At 37.7% G+C, this 15,826-nt stretch overlaps 1 protein-coding gene across 2 annotated transcripts in view; it reads right to left on the bottom strand.

Annotated features, from left to right (window-relative positions):
- The window catches only part of KCNQ5 (potassium voltage-gated channel subfamily Q member 5), a 791,832-nt gene that overhangs the window by 143,059 nt on the left and 632,947 nt on the right, over positions 1 to 15,826 (bottom strand). The window lies entirely within an intron of this gene.

Below are 15,826 nucleotides of genomic sequence, written 5' to 3'. Positions count from 1 at the left end.
CTCAGAAAACATCAGTTTACGGAGGTTTGACAGCATTTTGGTGCTTAATACATCCCGTCCTAAATCTTTAATCTTCATATTACTATGCATGTTGTTATTCTTGCTCTGTCTGAAGTTTATGTTCATAGAGGAGAACATAAAGCTTAAGTAAAATAAATACATGACATGTGAAAAGGTGTTATGGCTAAATATATTGGGCAGGGTAATGGGGGAGGTTAATTAGAAAACTATAGAACAAAGAGCAGGAATTAATATTTACATCTTTGTAAGACAAATGCTTAATATTTCATACCAAAGTAATCTGTGGCAAATTTGCATTAAATGCCTCTCTGCCCACTGCTATAAAGGAGTTCAGTAATGTACTCAATCATTTAAGTTATTGTCTAAGCAACTTCTCTAGTAAATTAATCTGAATATTTGCAACAGGGCAGAGGGAAGGATGCTGTAGAAAGGATAATTTGTTACTCTTAATTTGCTAAATTTGTATTAGGAGAATTTAGGACAATGGTTTCCTGAAATATGTCTACATTCAAGTTTTATGATAGTTGTCCTTTAAATATACATATTAAATTAAATACCTCCCGGAGGAGGAAGCCATATTGTCGGCAAGTATGCACACATTGTAGTTACTTGTAGGTGTCAGCAAGCCGGCCGGACAATTACTATGATTAGTTGCGCTGATGTGTATAACGCCAGCCAGCAGAGAGCGCCGGCCCACTAGGGACACATGCCCCCTGCTGTCAGCCGTGCACTGGGCTAGGGATGGCCGTTGGTTAAGTGGCCATCGATGATTATCATCGATGGCACACAAATCATCTATGGTGAACCATTGATGGTTTGGACCCTCTCGATGGTCACCTCTGTTGCGGGCACGCTGGGCAGCGATCCAAGCAAAAATGGGGGTGGAGCTTAGCTCTGTCCTGCCCCTAAAATAAAAAAAAAACATCGGCTCCTGCTCATCCATTGATGGCAGAGAACCATTGGCTGCCCAAACGGAGGCCGGGGAAGTGGCTGCCCAAACGGAGGCGTTCCCATGTGAACACCTCCGTTTGGGGGCGGCCCCACTGACATCAGGAGTGATGTCAGTGGGAGAGATTTCGGCTCTGTGAGAGCCTAAAACTCTCTGGGGCTTGCGGCAACGAGACAATACCACAAGGGTCTCGTCGCAAGCTCGATGGTCGCGATGGTCTTGACCATCGCGACCATCTTCCTGGCCGCTCGCTATAGCTGTGGGTGGTCACCCACAGCTATGCGAGCGGCCAGGAGGCCGCTCTAAAAAACAAGAAAGCTGGCCCTGATTCAGGGCGAGCGCTCTGTCAGAGCGTCCGGCTCTGAATCAGGGCCAGAGTTCCTGCTGTAAAATAGCACTGTGTATATATACTGTATATACATATATATATATATATATATATATATGCTGAAAAATAAGAAGACGTGCGCCTAATAGTGTAGTATTTAAATAACAGCAAATAGTGCTCAAAATAAGTAATGTGTGTACCAAACAAAAACTTTCAATAAAGCTTATCTGATGTCCAGGTCTCCCTCATATGGTCAGGAAACAACTGCCAATAGATTCCGGAGATAGGTACCCTCTTATATGGACCTTAAATGAAAAGGCTCCAGCCAAGCCCATACATATATTATAGTGTAGTAATTTCAGCCATTTAGAGTGGATAGTAAATAAATATTTCTGCGTACCAGATGTAGCAAATAGTAGTGCATATAAAGATAAGCTCCCTCCTGTTCTGTAAGTTACCAGAAATCATCCTCTAATTCATACATCGGGGGTATCCAGCCTCAAACCATAAAAAGGAGATTGATCTCCGTAAATAATTTTTTATTTTCCAAACACATGTAAAAACTAACAGACAGATTACTAACAGGAATAAAATGAATAAAAGGTGCTTATCTTTGGTAAGTTTTAAGCAGAAAAAGAGTCCACTCTGTTGGAGGTGCAGGAGAACCAGTCCCAACGCGTTTCGTCCTAGTTGGTCTTCCTCTGGGGTGATGCCCAGATGGTGGAGTACCTCCTTATATACCCCTTAGTAGGGGTGTGCCCAATTTTGCCATTGAAATGACTAAAAACGCCGTCTGCGCATGTTCTCTTGCGCGGCGGCCATCTTGATGATGTCATCAACTTGCGTCATCCATTACACCGATTAATAACCCACAGTTGTTTGTCCGTGTTGTTCATTTTAATGAACACGCGGTATAGTGCACAAACCGCCTTGTATTAGCACGTATTTTAGGCTCCTATGTCCATACTAAATATCGTGAGCCGCGATCTGTATACCGGAAATGTGACAACGCACTTCCGGGTCCGGCGCCATCTTGGTTGAGGACCTTATAGTATCGGACGTGCGGCCGCGCACTTCCGGGTCCGGCGCCATATTTGTGGAGGCTTAATGTGTGACTAAGCCCAAGCCATCTTGCATGGGGCAGGGGATAACTCTACTTTAATGAAGCATAACGCAGCGACTGTTTTATACTACATGGCGCTCATGGCAGCCATTTTATTGGTGTAGTGGCCCCATATAGGTGACCAAATAAAATCATCCACCATTTTAGGTGTAATATCTGGATACAACCGGCAGCCATCTTTCTTAACCATAGCGCTAAATAATAACATCAGAAAATCGTTCTAAGCAGTGCAGAATAAATATACATAAAAATCATATATTAAAAATATTAAAATCTTATAATATATGAAATGTATATAAATGAGGAACCCATAATAAAACCAATTAAATAGCAAGGAAAAAACAGGATAAAACAGGATGCAATAAGGTAAAATAAAAATGGAATGCAATATATTAAAATGGAATATAATAAGGTAGAATAAAAATGGAAAGCAAAAAAATTAAATATTAAAATGAAAACAGGGGTATTAAAATTGATACAAGAGTAATTCATATAGTCACATTAGAGAAATGGAGCTATTTCGTAATAATCATTTAAACCATTAGGCAACATAGTATTAAGCTCAAATATCCAATACATTTCTCTCTGTGATAATTTAACAGCTAAATCTCCTCCCCTAGGACCCAGGCTAACTAATTCAATACCTTTAAATGTGAGGAATTCTGGATTAGAGTCATGATGTGACTTGAAATGTCTTGAAATGGAGTGACTTTCAACCTTGTTTTTAATATTCCTAACATGCTCTTGAATGCGAAGTTTTAAATTCCTCTTCGTCTTCCCAATGTATTTTAAACCACATGTACATTCCAATAAATAAATCACAGAACATGTATTACAATTGATAAAATGTTTGATTGAAAAAGTAACAGAGCTGTTATAATTCGAGAACATCTTTCTATTAGGGTGGAGGTATTTACACATGTTGCATCTCCCACATTTAAAAGATCCTACACACCTATTCAAGGTGTTACTTCGTTGATCCTTTTCTTTTAAAATACTTGGTGCTAGCGCATGTCTTTCAGATTTTTAGCTTTCTTAAATATGATTGTAGGTTTTTCAGGCAAGATGTCCTTTAAAACTGGGTCCAATTTTAGAATACCCCAATGTTTATTCATTACCTGTTTAATTCTCTTATCATCAGTATTAAATTGTGTAACAAAGGGAATCAACTCCCCTTTCTCTTCCTTAGCTTTATATTGCATCATGTCTTTTCTTTGAAGTGTCTTAGTTTTGTTCCTGGCTTCAGAGATTAAGTTTTCGGGGTAGCCTCGTTCCCGAAACCTCTCAGAATAAATATCTAATTGTTGCGAACATACCCCTATATCAGAACAGTTCCTCTTAATACGATGAAACTGAGAGTAGGGAATATTATCCTTCCATTTTTTGACATGCCCACTTCTATAATGAAGGTAACTATTAGTGTCGACTGATTTAATAAACGTCTTGGTCTCGATTTTATTTCCTTTACCTTCTAGAACTATATCCAAGAATTCAATCTCCTTTTTCTGTATATTGGAGGTGAATTTGAGATTAAAATCTTTATTATTAATATGGTTAAAAAATTCCTTTAAAACCTTCTCATCTCCCTTCCAAATAATGATAATATCATCAATATAGCGTTTATAAAAACAAATGTTCTCTTTAAAAGGATTATTGGCATAGATAAAATTAGCCTCCCAGTTACCCATAAATAAGTTTGCATAACTAGGTGCAAAAACTGTGCCCATTGCGGTCCCACATATTTGTAAATAAAATTGATCTAAAAATTTAAAATAATTATGCGTTAAAACAAATAAGATTAGATCACAAATAAAATCTTTATGTTGTGTGGACATCTCTGGGTCTTGTTCTAAAAAACCTCTACATGCTCCTATGCATTTATTATGTTCTATACAAGTATAAAGTGATTGAACATCAATAGTTACCCATAGAAAATCACTTTCCCATTCTATTGTTTGGATAAGGCTTAGAAGACTTGTAGTATCTTTCAAATAGGATGGTAACTGTATTACATATTTTTTTAGAAAGACTTCAATGTATTCAGATGCATGCGAGGTCACAGAATCGATACCCGCAACGATGGGCCTACCTGGTGGATTTCTTGAATCCTTATGAACTTTCGGAAGGTGATAAAATATGGGAATCACTGGGTTGGATAACATGATATATTGGTATTCATCCTTGCTTAGAATTCCTTTGTGTAAACCTTTAATTAATGTTTCTAGAATTAACAAAACTTTCTGTAGGGTCGGTTTGGAGGGATTTATAAGATTTAAGATCAGATAAGAGCCGTACAGCCTCTTTAACATAATCAATCCTATTCATTATCACAATTCCTCCCCCCTTGTCAGCTTGTTTTATAACGATATTTTCATTCTTTTGGAGATTTTTTAAAGCCTGTTTCTCTTTAGGATTAATATTGTATTTTTAGAGTTTATAGCATCTGTATCTATTAGGTCCTTTTTCACCATTTCATGAAACATTGAGATGTTAGAACTTTTTGATTCAAGTGGATAAAACTTAGATGTAGGTTTTAGACCTGATTTAGAAGCCTCATAATTTGCCATAACAGCTGTTTCTTTACGTAGAAAATGCCTCTTTAGTGTAAGTCTTCTAGTAAATTTATTTAGGTCTGGAAACATTTGAAATTTATTGCTTCTCTGGTTAGGTGCGAATTTTAAACCTTTTGTTAAGAGAGAAATTTCTGGTGAGGACAATGAATGGTTTGAAATGTTAAATATTCCTTGTGAATTAAGGTCTAATGATGTGAGTATGGATTTTTCCTTTTTGGGTCCCTTTCTGCACCCTGCTCTCCTTCCTCTATGTGTCTTCTTTTTAATGGAGAAGCAGGTCGTGACTGATCCCTGAACATTGTTCTTTTCTGCGTCCGTTGCTGATGAGGCGTAGGAGCAGGGGATAAAAAATCATAATCGTTATCTGAATTTAGTCTAGTTAATGCTGAGAACCTGTTCCTTAATGGTAGCCCCTCCCTATCAAGCGGGCTTGGGTTAAATTTTGGTGTATTGGATTTTTTTGGAACTGAAGTCCATTCTTTATAGGCCCTATTATGTGATGTGGACCTATTATTATTTCTATAAAAATTCTTTGGGCGACTCCAATTTTTTATCTGGTTATTCTCGTAATCAAACTTATCTCTGAGAAATTTTTTCTCTTTTATTTTTATAACGTTCTCCTCAACCTTCTCTAATTTCTTTTGTAATACTACCTCATTCTGTTTAAAATCTTCTTTCTCTTTGTGGGCTAACATGTTGGATTCTTTTAGTTTGATTTGGTGTTCTAGACTCTCCAGTTGGTTTCTTTTTTCTTCTATAATCAATTTCATTAAATTATTAGCACAATCATGAAGAATGAGATCCCATTTCTCCATAAATGGGGGGTTATTTAAACCAAAACTTGGGAGTTTTTTGGATATGCAGGCCCCTAGGTATTCTATTTGCTTTTAGGGAATATATCTAAGCCTTGTATATCCCACCAAATCTTTGTCTCCTTTATAAGGAGTTTTTCAATGTCCCAAAAGAAATTATCAATATTATCGTTCTGATTTATGTGGGTTACTGTATTTGATTCCCCAAAGATTCTTTGGCAAAGATCTGATCTTTTATTGCCTAGACCATGTGACCTGAACATTTTTAAAGTGATCTGAAAATATACACAGTGAAGGGAAAAAGATGGCTGCCGGTATAATAGCCAAAATAGTGTAAAATAAGGATATAGAAATACTGGCGCACAAATTTTTTGAATCCCTTCTGTAAATAGTCTTGTGACAAACAATGTCACCAATTAATTCTTTGTGATATATGTGAATTGCGAAAAAAACACTCCTGATGATAACAGGTGGCTGCAATCTTCTAATGATCCGTATGGCCACGGGTAAACAAGGGTGCTGAAAAATAAGAAGACGTGCGCCTAATAGTGTAGTATTTAAATAACAGCAAATAGTGCTCAAAATAAGTAATGTGCGTACCAAACAAAAACTTTCAATAAAGCTTATCTGATGTCCAGGTCTCCCTCATATGGTCAGGAAACAACTGCCAATAGATTCCGGAGATAGGTACCCTCTTATATGGACCTTAAATGAAAAGGCTCCAGCCAAGCCCATACATATATTATAGTGTAGTAATTTCAGCCATTTAGAGTGGATAGTAAATAAATATTTCTGCGTACCAGATGTAGCAAATAGTAGTGCATATAAAGATAAGCTCCCTCCTGTTCTGTAAGTTACCAGAAATCATCCTCTAATTCATACATCGGGGGTATCCAGCCTCAAACCATGAAAAGGAGATTGATCTCCGTAAATAATTTTTTATTTTCCAAACACATGTAAAAACGAACAGACAGATTACTAACAGGAATAAAATGAATAAAAGGTGCTTATCTTTGGTAAGTTTTAAGCAGAAAAAGAGTCCACTCTGTTGGAGGTGCAGGAGAACCAGACCCAACGCGTTTCGTCCTAGTTGGACTTCCTCAGGGGTGATGCCCAGATGGTGGAGTACCTCCTTATATACCCCTTAGTAGGGGTGTGCCCAATTTTGCCATTGAAATGACTAAAAACGCCGTCTGCACATGTTCTCTTGCGCGGCGGCCATCTTGATGACGTCATCAACTTGCGTCATCCATTACACCGATTAATAACCCACAGTTTTTTGTCCGTGACAACGCACTTCCGGGTCCGGCGCCATTTTGGTTGAGGACCTTATAGTATCGGACGTGCGGCCGCGCACTTCCGGGTCCGGCGCCATATTTGTGGAGGCTTAATGTGTGACTAAGCCCAAGCCATCTTGCATGGGGCAGGGGATAACTCTACTTTAATGAAGCATAACGCAGCGACTGTTTTATACTACATGGCGCTCATGGCAGCCATTTTATTGGCGTAGTGGCCCCATATAGGTGACCAAATAAAATCATCCACCATTTTAGGTGTAATATCTGGATACAACCGGCAGCCATCTTTCTTAACCATAGCGCTAAATAATAACATCAGAAAATCGTTCTAAGCAGTGCAGAATAAATATACATAAAAATCATATATTAAAAATATTAAAATCTTATAATATATGAAATGTATATAAATGAGGAACCCATAATAAAACCAATTAAATAGCAAGGAAAAAACAGGATAAAACAGGATGCAATAAGGTAAAATAAAAATGGAATGCAATATATTAAAATGGAATATAATAAGGTAGAATAAAAATGGAAAGCAAAAAAATAAAATATTAAAATGAAAACAGGGGTATTAAAATTGATACAAGAGTAATTCATATAGTCACATTAGAGAAATGGAGCTATTTCGTAATAATCATGGGATCTCATTCTTCATGATTGTGCTAATAATTTAATGAAATTGATTATAGAAGAAAAAAGGAACCAACTGGAGAGTCTAGAACACCAAATCAAACTAAAAGAATCCAACATGTTAGCCCACAAAGAGAAAGAAGATTTTAAACAGAATGAGGTAGTATTACAAAAGAAATTAGAGAAGGTTGAGGAGAACGTTATAAAAATAAAAGAGAAAACATTTCTCAGAGATAAGTTTGATTACGAGAATAACCAGATAAAAAATTGGAGTCGCCCAAAGAATTTTTATAGAAATAATAATAGGTCCACATCACATAATAGGGCCTATAAAGAATGGACTTCAGTTCCAAAAAAATCCAATACACCAAAATTTAACCCAAGCCCGCTTGATAGGGAGGGGCTACCATTAAGGAACAGGTTCTCAGCATTAAGTAGACTAAATTCAGATAACGATTATGATTTTTTATCCCCTGCTCCTACGCCTCATCAGCAAAGGACCTGCTTCTCCATTAAAAAGAAGACACATAGAGGAAGGAGAGCAGGGTGCAGAAAGGGACCCAAAAAGGAAAAATCCATACTCACATCATTAGACCTTAATTCACAAGGAATATTTAACATTTCAAACCATTCATTGTCCTCACCAGAAATTTCTCTCTTAACAAAAGGTTTAAAATTCGCACCTAACCAGAGAAGCAATAAATTTCAAATGTTTCCAGACCTAAATAAATTTACTAGAAGACTTACACTAAAGAGGCATTTTCTACGTAAAGAAACAGCTGTTATGGCAAATTATGAGGCTTCTAAATCAGGTCTAAAACCTACATCTAAGTTTTATCCACTTGAATCAAAAAGTTCTAACATCTCAATGTTTCATGAAATGGTGAAAAAGGACCTAATAGATACAGATGCTATAAGCTCTAAAAATACAATATTAATCCTAAAGAGAAACAGGCTTTAAAAAATCTCCAAAAGAATGAAAATATCGTTATAAAACAAGCTGACAAGGGGGGAGGAATTGTGATAATGAATAGGATTGATTATGTTAAAGAGGCTGTACGGCTCTTATCTGATCTTAAATCTTATAAATCCCTCCAAACCGACCCTACAGAAAGTTTTGTTAATTCTAGAAACATTAATTAAAGGTTTACACAAAGGAATTCTAAGCAAGGATGAATACCAATATATCATGTTATCCAACCCAGTGATTCCCATATTTTATCACCTTCCGAAAGTTCATAAGGATTCAAGAAATCCACCAGGTAGGCCCATCGTTGCGGGTATCGATTCTGTGACCTCGCATGCATCTGAATACATTGAAGTCTTTCTAAAAAAATATGTAATACAGTTACCATCCTATTTGAAAGATACTACAAGTCTTCTAAGCCTTATCCAAACAATAGAATGGGAAAGTGATTTTCTATGGGTAACTATTGATGTTCAATCACTTTATACTTGTATAGAACATAATAAATGCATAGGAGCATGTAGAGGTTTTTTAGAACAAGACCCAGAGATGTCCACACAACATAAAGATTTTATTTGTGATCTAATCTTATTTGTTTTAACGCATAATTATTTTAAATTTTTAGATCAATTTTATTTACAAATATGTGGGACCGCAATGGGCACAGTTTTTGCACCTAGTTATGCAAACTTATTTATGGGTAACTGGGAGGCTAATTTTATCTATGCCAATAATCCTTTTAAAGAGAACATTTGTTTTTATAAACGCTATATTGACGATATTATCATTATTTGGAAGGGAGATGAGAAGGTTTTAAAGGAATTTTTTAACCATATTAATAATAAAGATTTTAATCTCAAATTCACCTCCAATATACAGAAAAAGGAGATTGAATTCTTGGATATAGTTCTAGAAGGTAAAGGAAATAAAATCGAGACCAAGACGTTTATTAAATCAGTCGACACTAATAGTTACCTTCACTATAGAAGTGGGCATGTCAAAAAATGGAAGGATAATATTCCCTACTCTCAGTTTCATCGTATTAAGAGGAACTGTTCTGATATAGGGGTATGTTCGCAACAATTAGATATTTATTCTGAGAGGTTTCGGGAACGAGGCTACCCCGAAAACTTAATCTCTGAAGCCAGGAACAAAACTAAGACACTTCAAAGAAAAGACATGATGCAATATAAAGCTAAGGAAGAGAAAGGGGAGTTGATTCCCTTTGTTACACAATTTAATACTGATGATAAGAGAATTAAACAGGTAATGAATAAACATTGGGGTATTCTAAAATTGGACCCAGTTTTAAAGGACATCTTGCCTGAAAAACCTACAATCATATTTAAGAAAGCTAAAAATCTGAAAGACATGCTAGCACCAAGTATTTTAAAAGAAAAGGATCAACGAAGTAACACCTTGAATAGGTGTGTAGGATCTTTTAAATGTGGGAGATGCAACATGTGTAAATACCTCCACCCTAATAGAAAGATGTTCTCGAATTATAACAGCTCTGTTACTTTTTCAATCAAACATTTTATCAATTGTAATACATGTTCTGTGATTTATTTATTGGAATGTACATGTGGTTTAAAATACATTGGGAAGACGAAGAGGAATTTAAAACTTCGCATTCAAGAGCATGTTAGGAATATTAAAAACAAGGTTGAAAGTCACTCCATTTCAAGACATTTCAAGTCACATCATGACTCTAATCCAGAATTCCTCACATTTAAAGGTATTGAATTAGTTAGCCTGGGTCCTAGGGGAGGAGATTTAGCTGTTAAATTATCACAGAGAGAAATGTATTGGATATTTGAGCTTAATACTATGTTGCCTAATGGTTTAAATGATTATTACGAAATAGCTCCATTTCTCTAATGTGACTATATGAATTACTCTTGTATCAATTTTAATACCCCTGTTTTCATTTTAATATTTTATTTTATTGCATTCCATTTTTATTCTACCTTATTATATTCCATTTTAATATATTGCATTCCATTTTTATTTTACCTTATTGCATCCTGTTTTATCCTGTTTATTCCTTGCTATTTAATTGGTTTTATTATGGGTTCCTCATTTATATACATTTCATATATTATAAGATTTTAATATTTTTAATATATGATTTTTATGTATATTTATTCTGCACTGCTTAGAACGATTTTCTGATGTTATTATTTAGCGCTATGGTTAAGAAAGATGGCTGCTGGTTGTATCCAGATATTACACCTAAAATGGTGGATGATTTTATTTGGTCACCTATATGGGGCCACTACACCAATAAAATGGCTGCCATGAGCGCCATGTAGTATAAAACAGCCGCTGCGTTATGCTTCATTAAAGTAGAGTTATCCCCTGCCCCATGCAAGATGGCTTGGGCTTAGTCACACATTAAGCCTCCACAAATATGGCGCCGGACCCGGAAGTGCGCGGCCGCACGTCCGATACTACAAGGTCCTCAACCAAGATGGCGCCGGACCCGGAAGTGCGTTGCCACATTTCCGGTATACAGATCGCGGCTCACGATATTTAGTATGGACATAGGAGCCTAAAATACGTGCTAATACAAGGTGGTTTGTGCACTATACCGCGTGTTCATTAAAATGAACAACACGGACAAACAACTGTGGGTTATTAATCGGTGTAATGGATGACGCAAGTTGATGACGTCATCAAGATGGCCGCCGCGCAAGAGAACATGCGCAGACGGCGTTTTTAGTCATTTCAATGGCAAAATTGGGCACACCCCTACTAAGGGGTATATAAGGAGGTACTCCACCATCTGGGCATCACCCTTGAGGAAGTCCAACTAGGACAAAACGCGTTGGGACTGGTTCTCCTGCACCTCCAACAGAGTGGACTCTTTTTCTGCTTAAAACTTACCAAAGATAAGCACCATTTATTCATTTTATTCCTGTTAGTAATCTGTCTGTTCGTTTTTACATGTGTTTGGAAAATAAAAAATTATTTACGGAGATCAATCTCCTTTTTATGGTTTGAGGCTGGATACCCCCGATGTATGAATTAGAGGATGATTTCTGGTAACTTACAGAACAGGAGGGAGCTTATCTTTATATGCACTACTATTTGCTACATCTGGTACGCAGAAATATTTATTTACTATCCACTCTAAATGGCTGAAATTACTACACTATAATATATGTATGGGCTTGGCTGGAGCCTTTTCATTTAAGGTCCATATAAGAGGGTACCTATCTCCGGAATCTATTGGCAGTTGTTTCCTGACCATATGAGGGAGACCTGGACATCAGATAAGCTTTATTGAAAGTTTTTGTTTGGTACACACATTACTTATTTTGAGCACTATTTGCTGTTATTTAAATACTACACTATTAGGCGCACGTCTTCTTATTTTTCAGCACCCTTGTTTACCCGTGGCCATACGAATCATTAGAAGATTGCAGCCACCTGTTATCATCAGGAGTGTTTTTTTCGCAATTCACATATATCACAAAGAATTAATTGGTGACATTGTTTGTCACAAGACTATTTACAGAAGGGATTCAAAAAATTTGTGCGCCAGTATTTCTATATCTTTATATATATATATATATATATATATATATATATGTGTGTGTGTGTGTGTGTACCTGGTTTCACCCGGACAGACCTTTTATATTTCCATTTTCATCTCACCATTCCAATAACACATTCATCCTTTACCTTTATAGTAATGCATCATTGCTATAGTAAGACATCTCCTTCCCACACCTGTGTACTAACACATTCTACTCCATCACCTCTGTAGTAACACATTTCCCTCCCTCACCTGTGTTGTAACACATTCGACATTCCCCTCCCTCACCTGTGTAGTAATACAATACCTCTCTCACACCTGTAGTAACACATTACCCACACACACCTGTAGTAACTTATTCCCCTCCCTCACCTCTGGAGTAAATAATTCCCCTCCCTCACCTCTTTTGTAACACATTACCCCCACTCTGCCCTGTAGTAACACATTACACTCCCTCACTTCTCTAGTAACACATTACCCCCATCACTCTGGTAGTAACACACTCCCTTCCCTCGCCTGTGTAGTAACACATTCCCTTTCTTCACCCCATAGTAACACATTTGACATTCCCCTCCTTCACCTGTGTAGTAACACATTTTCCTCTCTCACCTCTGTATATATTTCCCCTTCCCTCACTATTCAAACAGGGGAGCCACACCAACTCCCAGTGATGTTTGGCAGCACTTGGGATGACGGGTGTATGAATATGAACTGTGCTACAGCTACGATGAGACAGTCAGACGGGACATTGCACAGGGGGAGGAAACATTTTCACTCTTTTCATCCCCTTAGGAGTAGAATTTTAAAAAATCCCTTCTTAGTGGGCACCTAAGTTATGGAAGGAATATACTCCCTAATTTTCATGTGTCTAGGTCCAGGGGTTTCGGCTGGGCGTTAATCAGTCAGTCAGTTAGGAAATTTGATTATATATATATTTTTCTGGACAAATAGATTCAGGAACTGTGGGTGGAGCTACTGGGAGCGGAGCTATAGAAAAACAGGTTTATATATATTGTTTGCTGCCATTATATAGACCTGAGTGCCGCTTCTATATAGGATTGTATATATATATATATATATATATATATAGTTAGTGTTCCCACTAGAATGCAGGGAGGGCAGAGTGCAGACTCGCTGGCCAGGGCATCCAATGTGCGGGCGGCATGGCCGATCGGGGAGGGGCCGTGTAATTTTGCCTCCAATATTTCACACTTGGGGGTGTGCTGGGCTTCCCCCAAGCTCTCCCCTCACGGTGAATAGATGCTGTGCCAATGTGCACAGTGGCTATTCACTCGACGGTGATCAGTCACCGACAATGCGACCCATGGGTGGGGAAGTTACAGGGCAGGCTCTTTTAGTAGGGTGCCAATGAAAGGGAAGGGCGCTTTCTATCCTTTTAAAATCGGACAGGGCGCGGCGCCCTACTAAAACAGCCTAGCAGGAACACTATACTATTTAGAAAAGAAGGCACTCAAAAGGGACTTTAAAATTAAATTTATGTTATGGAAAATACATTTTGGCCCAGGGCATTAAGTCATAGTTAATGAGAGGTACAGGAGCTGATTTCCTGCATGCTCCTACTGAAAAATAGCACTGGCTCTATCTATCTATCTATCTATCTATCTATCTATCTATCTATCTATCAATTTATCCAGAGATTAACTGTGAGCTACTGCCCCTTGTTTCTGTAGCAAGGTTATATAAAGTATCTTCTAAGATTCAAAGACAACCATCACTGTGTAATGTAAAATGACATCTAGAAACAGCCTATATCATTGACTGAGTTCTCAGGATAACTGAGTAAAATGTTCTTAGGTCAGTTTTCCATTTTAATTGGTCTCACATAATCAAAATCAACCATATTATTGTACTTTTAAGCTATAACTGGTGGACTCATTAAAAACTTTTCAGGCAGCCATTGATCTACAAAAGAATAAATTCAATAATACAAGTCTCTGGTGGACAAAGACTAATATGTGAGCTAAAAATCACAGACAACAATCTGAAAGAAGGATATTAACTTCATTAATTCTAACACAATGGTTTATATTTAAAAAAAAAAAGGAAGAGAAAAGATTTGTCCATGTGAATTCTACAAGAACAACCGTAGTGTATTAGTATGGCTCGTGGAGACATATTTAAGATTTAAAGATATACTGTTGTTAATTTGAGCAGAAGAGTGCTGTGTTCTTCCTTTCATTTACAGAACTTCAATACGTTTTACAAGAAACAAATTACAGCACAGGGAGTTACTTATTAACAGAGGGCAAATATCGTGTAGCACATAACGCCAATCAGTAATTATGGTAAGTTTGACTTATCTAGTTCGGTTATGTAAATAAGGCTCATGTATTAACAGTGCATGCCAGGAAGATTTGTTTTGCATTACGAGATTAGTTGAACTTGATGGAAATCTGCATTTCTGCGTCTGTTTGCTTGGATTCTTAGCTACACTAGTGGATCTGAAAATTCCATTACCTTAGAAATAGCAGAAAACAATAAGAGGAGATGTATCAAACCTTGGAGAAGGATAAAGTGGAGAGAGAAAAAGTACCAACCAATCAGTTAATAACAGTAAGTTTTATAGCACAGCCTGTAAAGTGACAGAAGCTAATTGGTTGGTATTTTATCTCTCTCCACTTTCTCTCTCTCCAAGCTTTTGATAAATCTGCCCCTACATTTCCAATTAATTTAACTAAGTCTTTCAATGATTTAAATATACCATTCAATGATTTAAATATACTAAAAGGCTTAAATATGAGTATTTGTCACTTAAAATACAGGCAACATTGGTGTTCTACTTTATGGTAATTTAACATAGATCAGAGTCTAAAGCCCTTTCAATTGATAGAAAAATGGAAATGATGGGTTAATCCAAATGTGATAGTAGGGGGTAGCAGTCGGGAAGCCGGCGGATGTAATCCCGACCGCCGGCTTTCTGACTGTCTAATCCCGGCAAGGGTCTAATGACAGGCGTCGAAATCTCAACGCCTGTCATTAGACCTACGCCGGGAGCACGACACTCAGCTTACCGATCGAAGGTAAGCCGGCTGCGGACAGCCGCGGGGGGGAGGATTAGATTTAGGACTCTCGGGGGGGATTTAGGGTTAGGCACCCCCCTGGACGGTTAGGATTAGGCTAGGGGAAGGAGGGGTTAGGGTTAGGCACCCACGGGGGGGAGGTTAGGGTTAGGCACCCCCGTGGGACTCAGGTTTAGGCGGCGGGGAAGGGGGGGTTAGGTTTAGGCACTTAGAGGGGGCATTAGGGTTAGGCACTTGGGGGGGTAGGTTAGGGTTAGGCACCCCTAAGGGAGGGTTAAGGTTAGGGTTAGGGGGTAGAATAGGGTTAAGAAATACCTTGGACAATCGGGTTTTTCACCCCAGCCGGGCAGCCACTGACAGGATTTGAACCGCCGGCTATGCGGCCGGCGGTAAATGATACTGATTCCATAGTAGGTCATGCCTTGTGGTAACACTTTCCACTGTGCAAGACATGCGTATTTACCATCTGCTTCAAAACTATAATGGTTATAAGCACTAGATGACAAAAACAAGTTGTTTAATACTAGCGAGCACCTA

Source organism: Taudactylus pleione, unplaced genomic scaffold, assembly GCF_031769625.1.
Source record: "Taudactylus pleione unplaced genomic scaffold, aTauple2 ptg000015l, whole genome shotgun sequence".
Taxonomy (NCBI): Eukaryota; Metazoa; Chordata; class Amphibia; order Anura; family Myobatrachidae; genus Taudactylus; species Taudactylus pleione.
The sequence above is the reverse complement of the archived record's forward strand: the minus strand, read 5'-3'. Positions and strand labels throughout refer to the sequence as shown.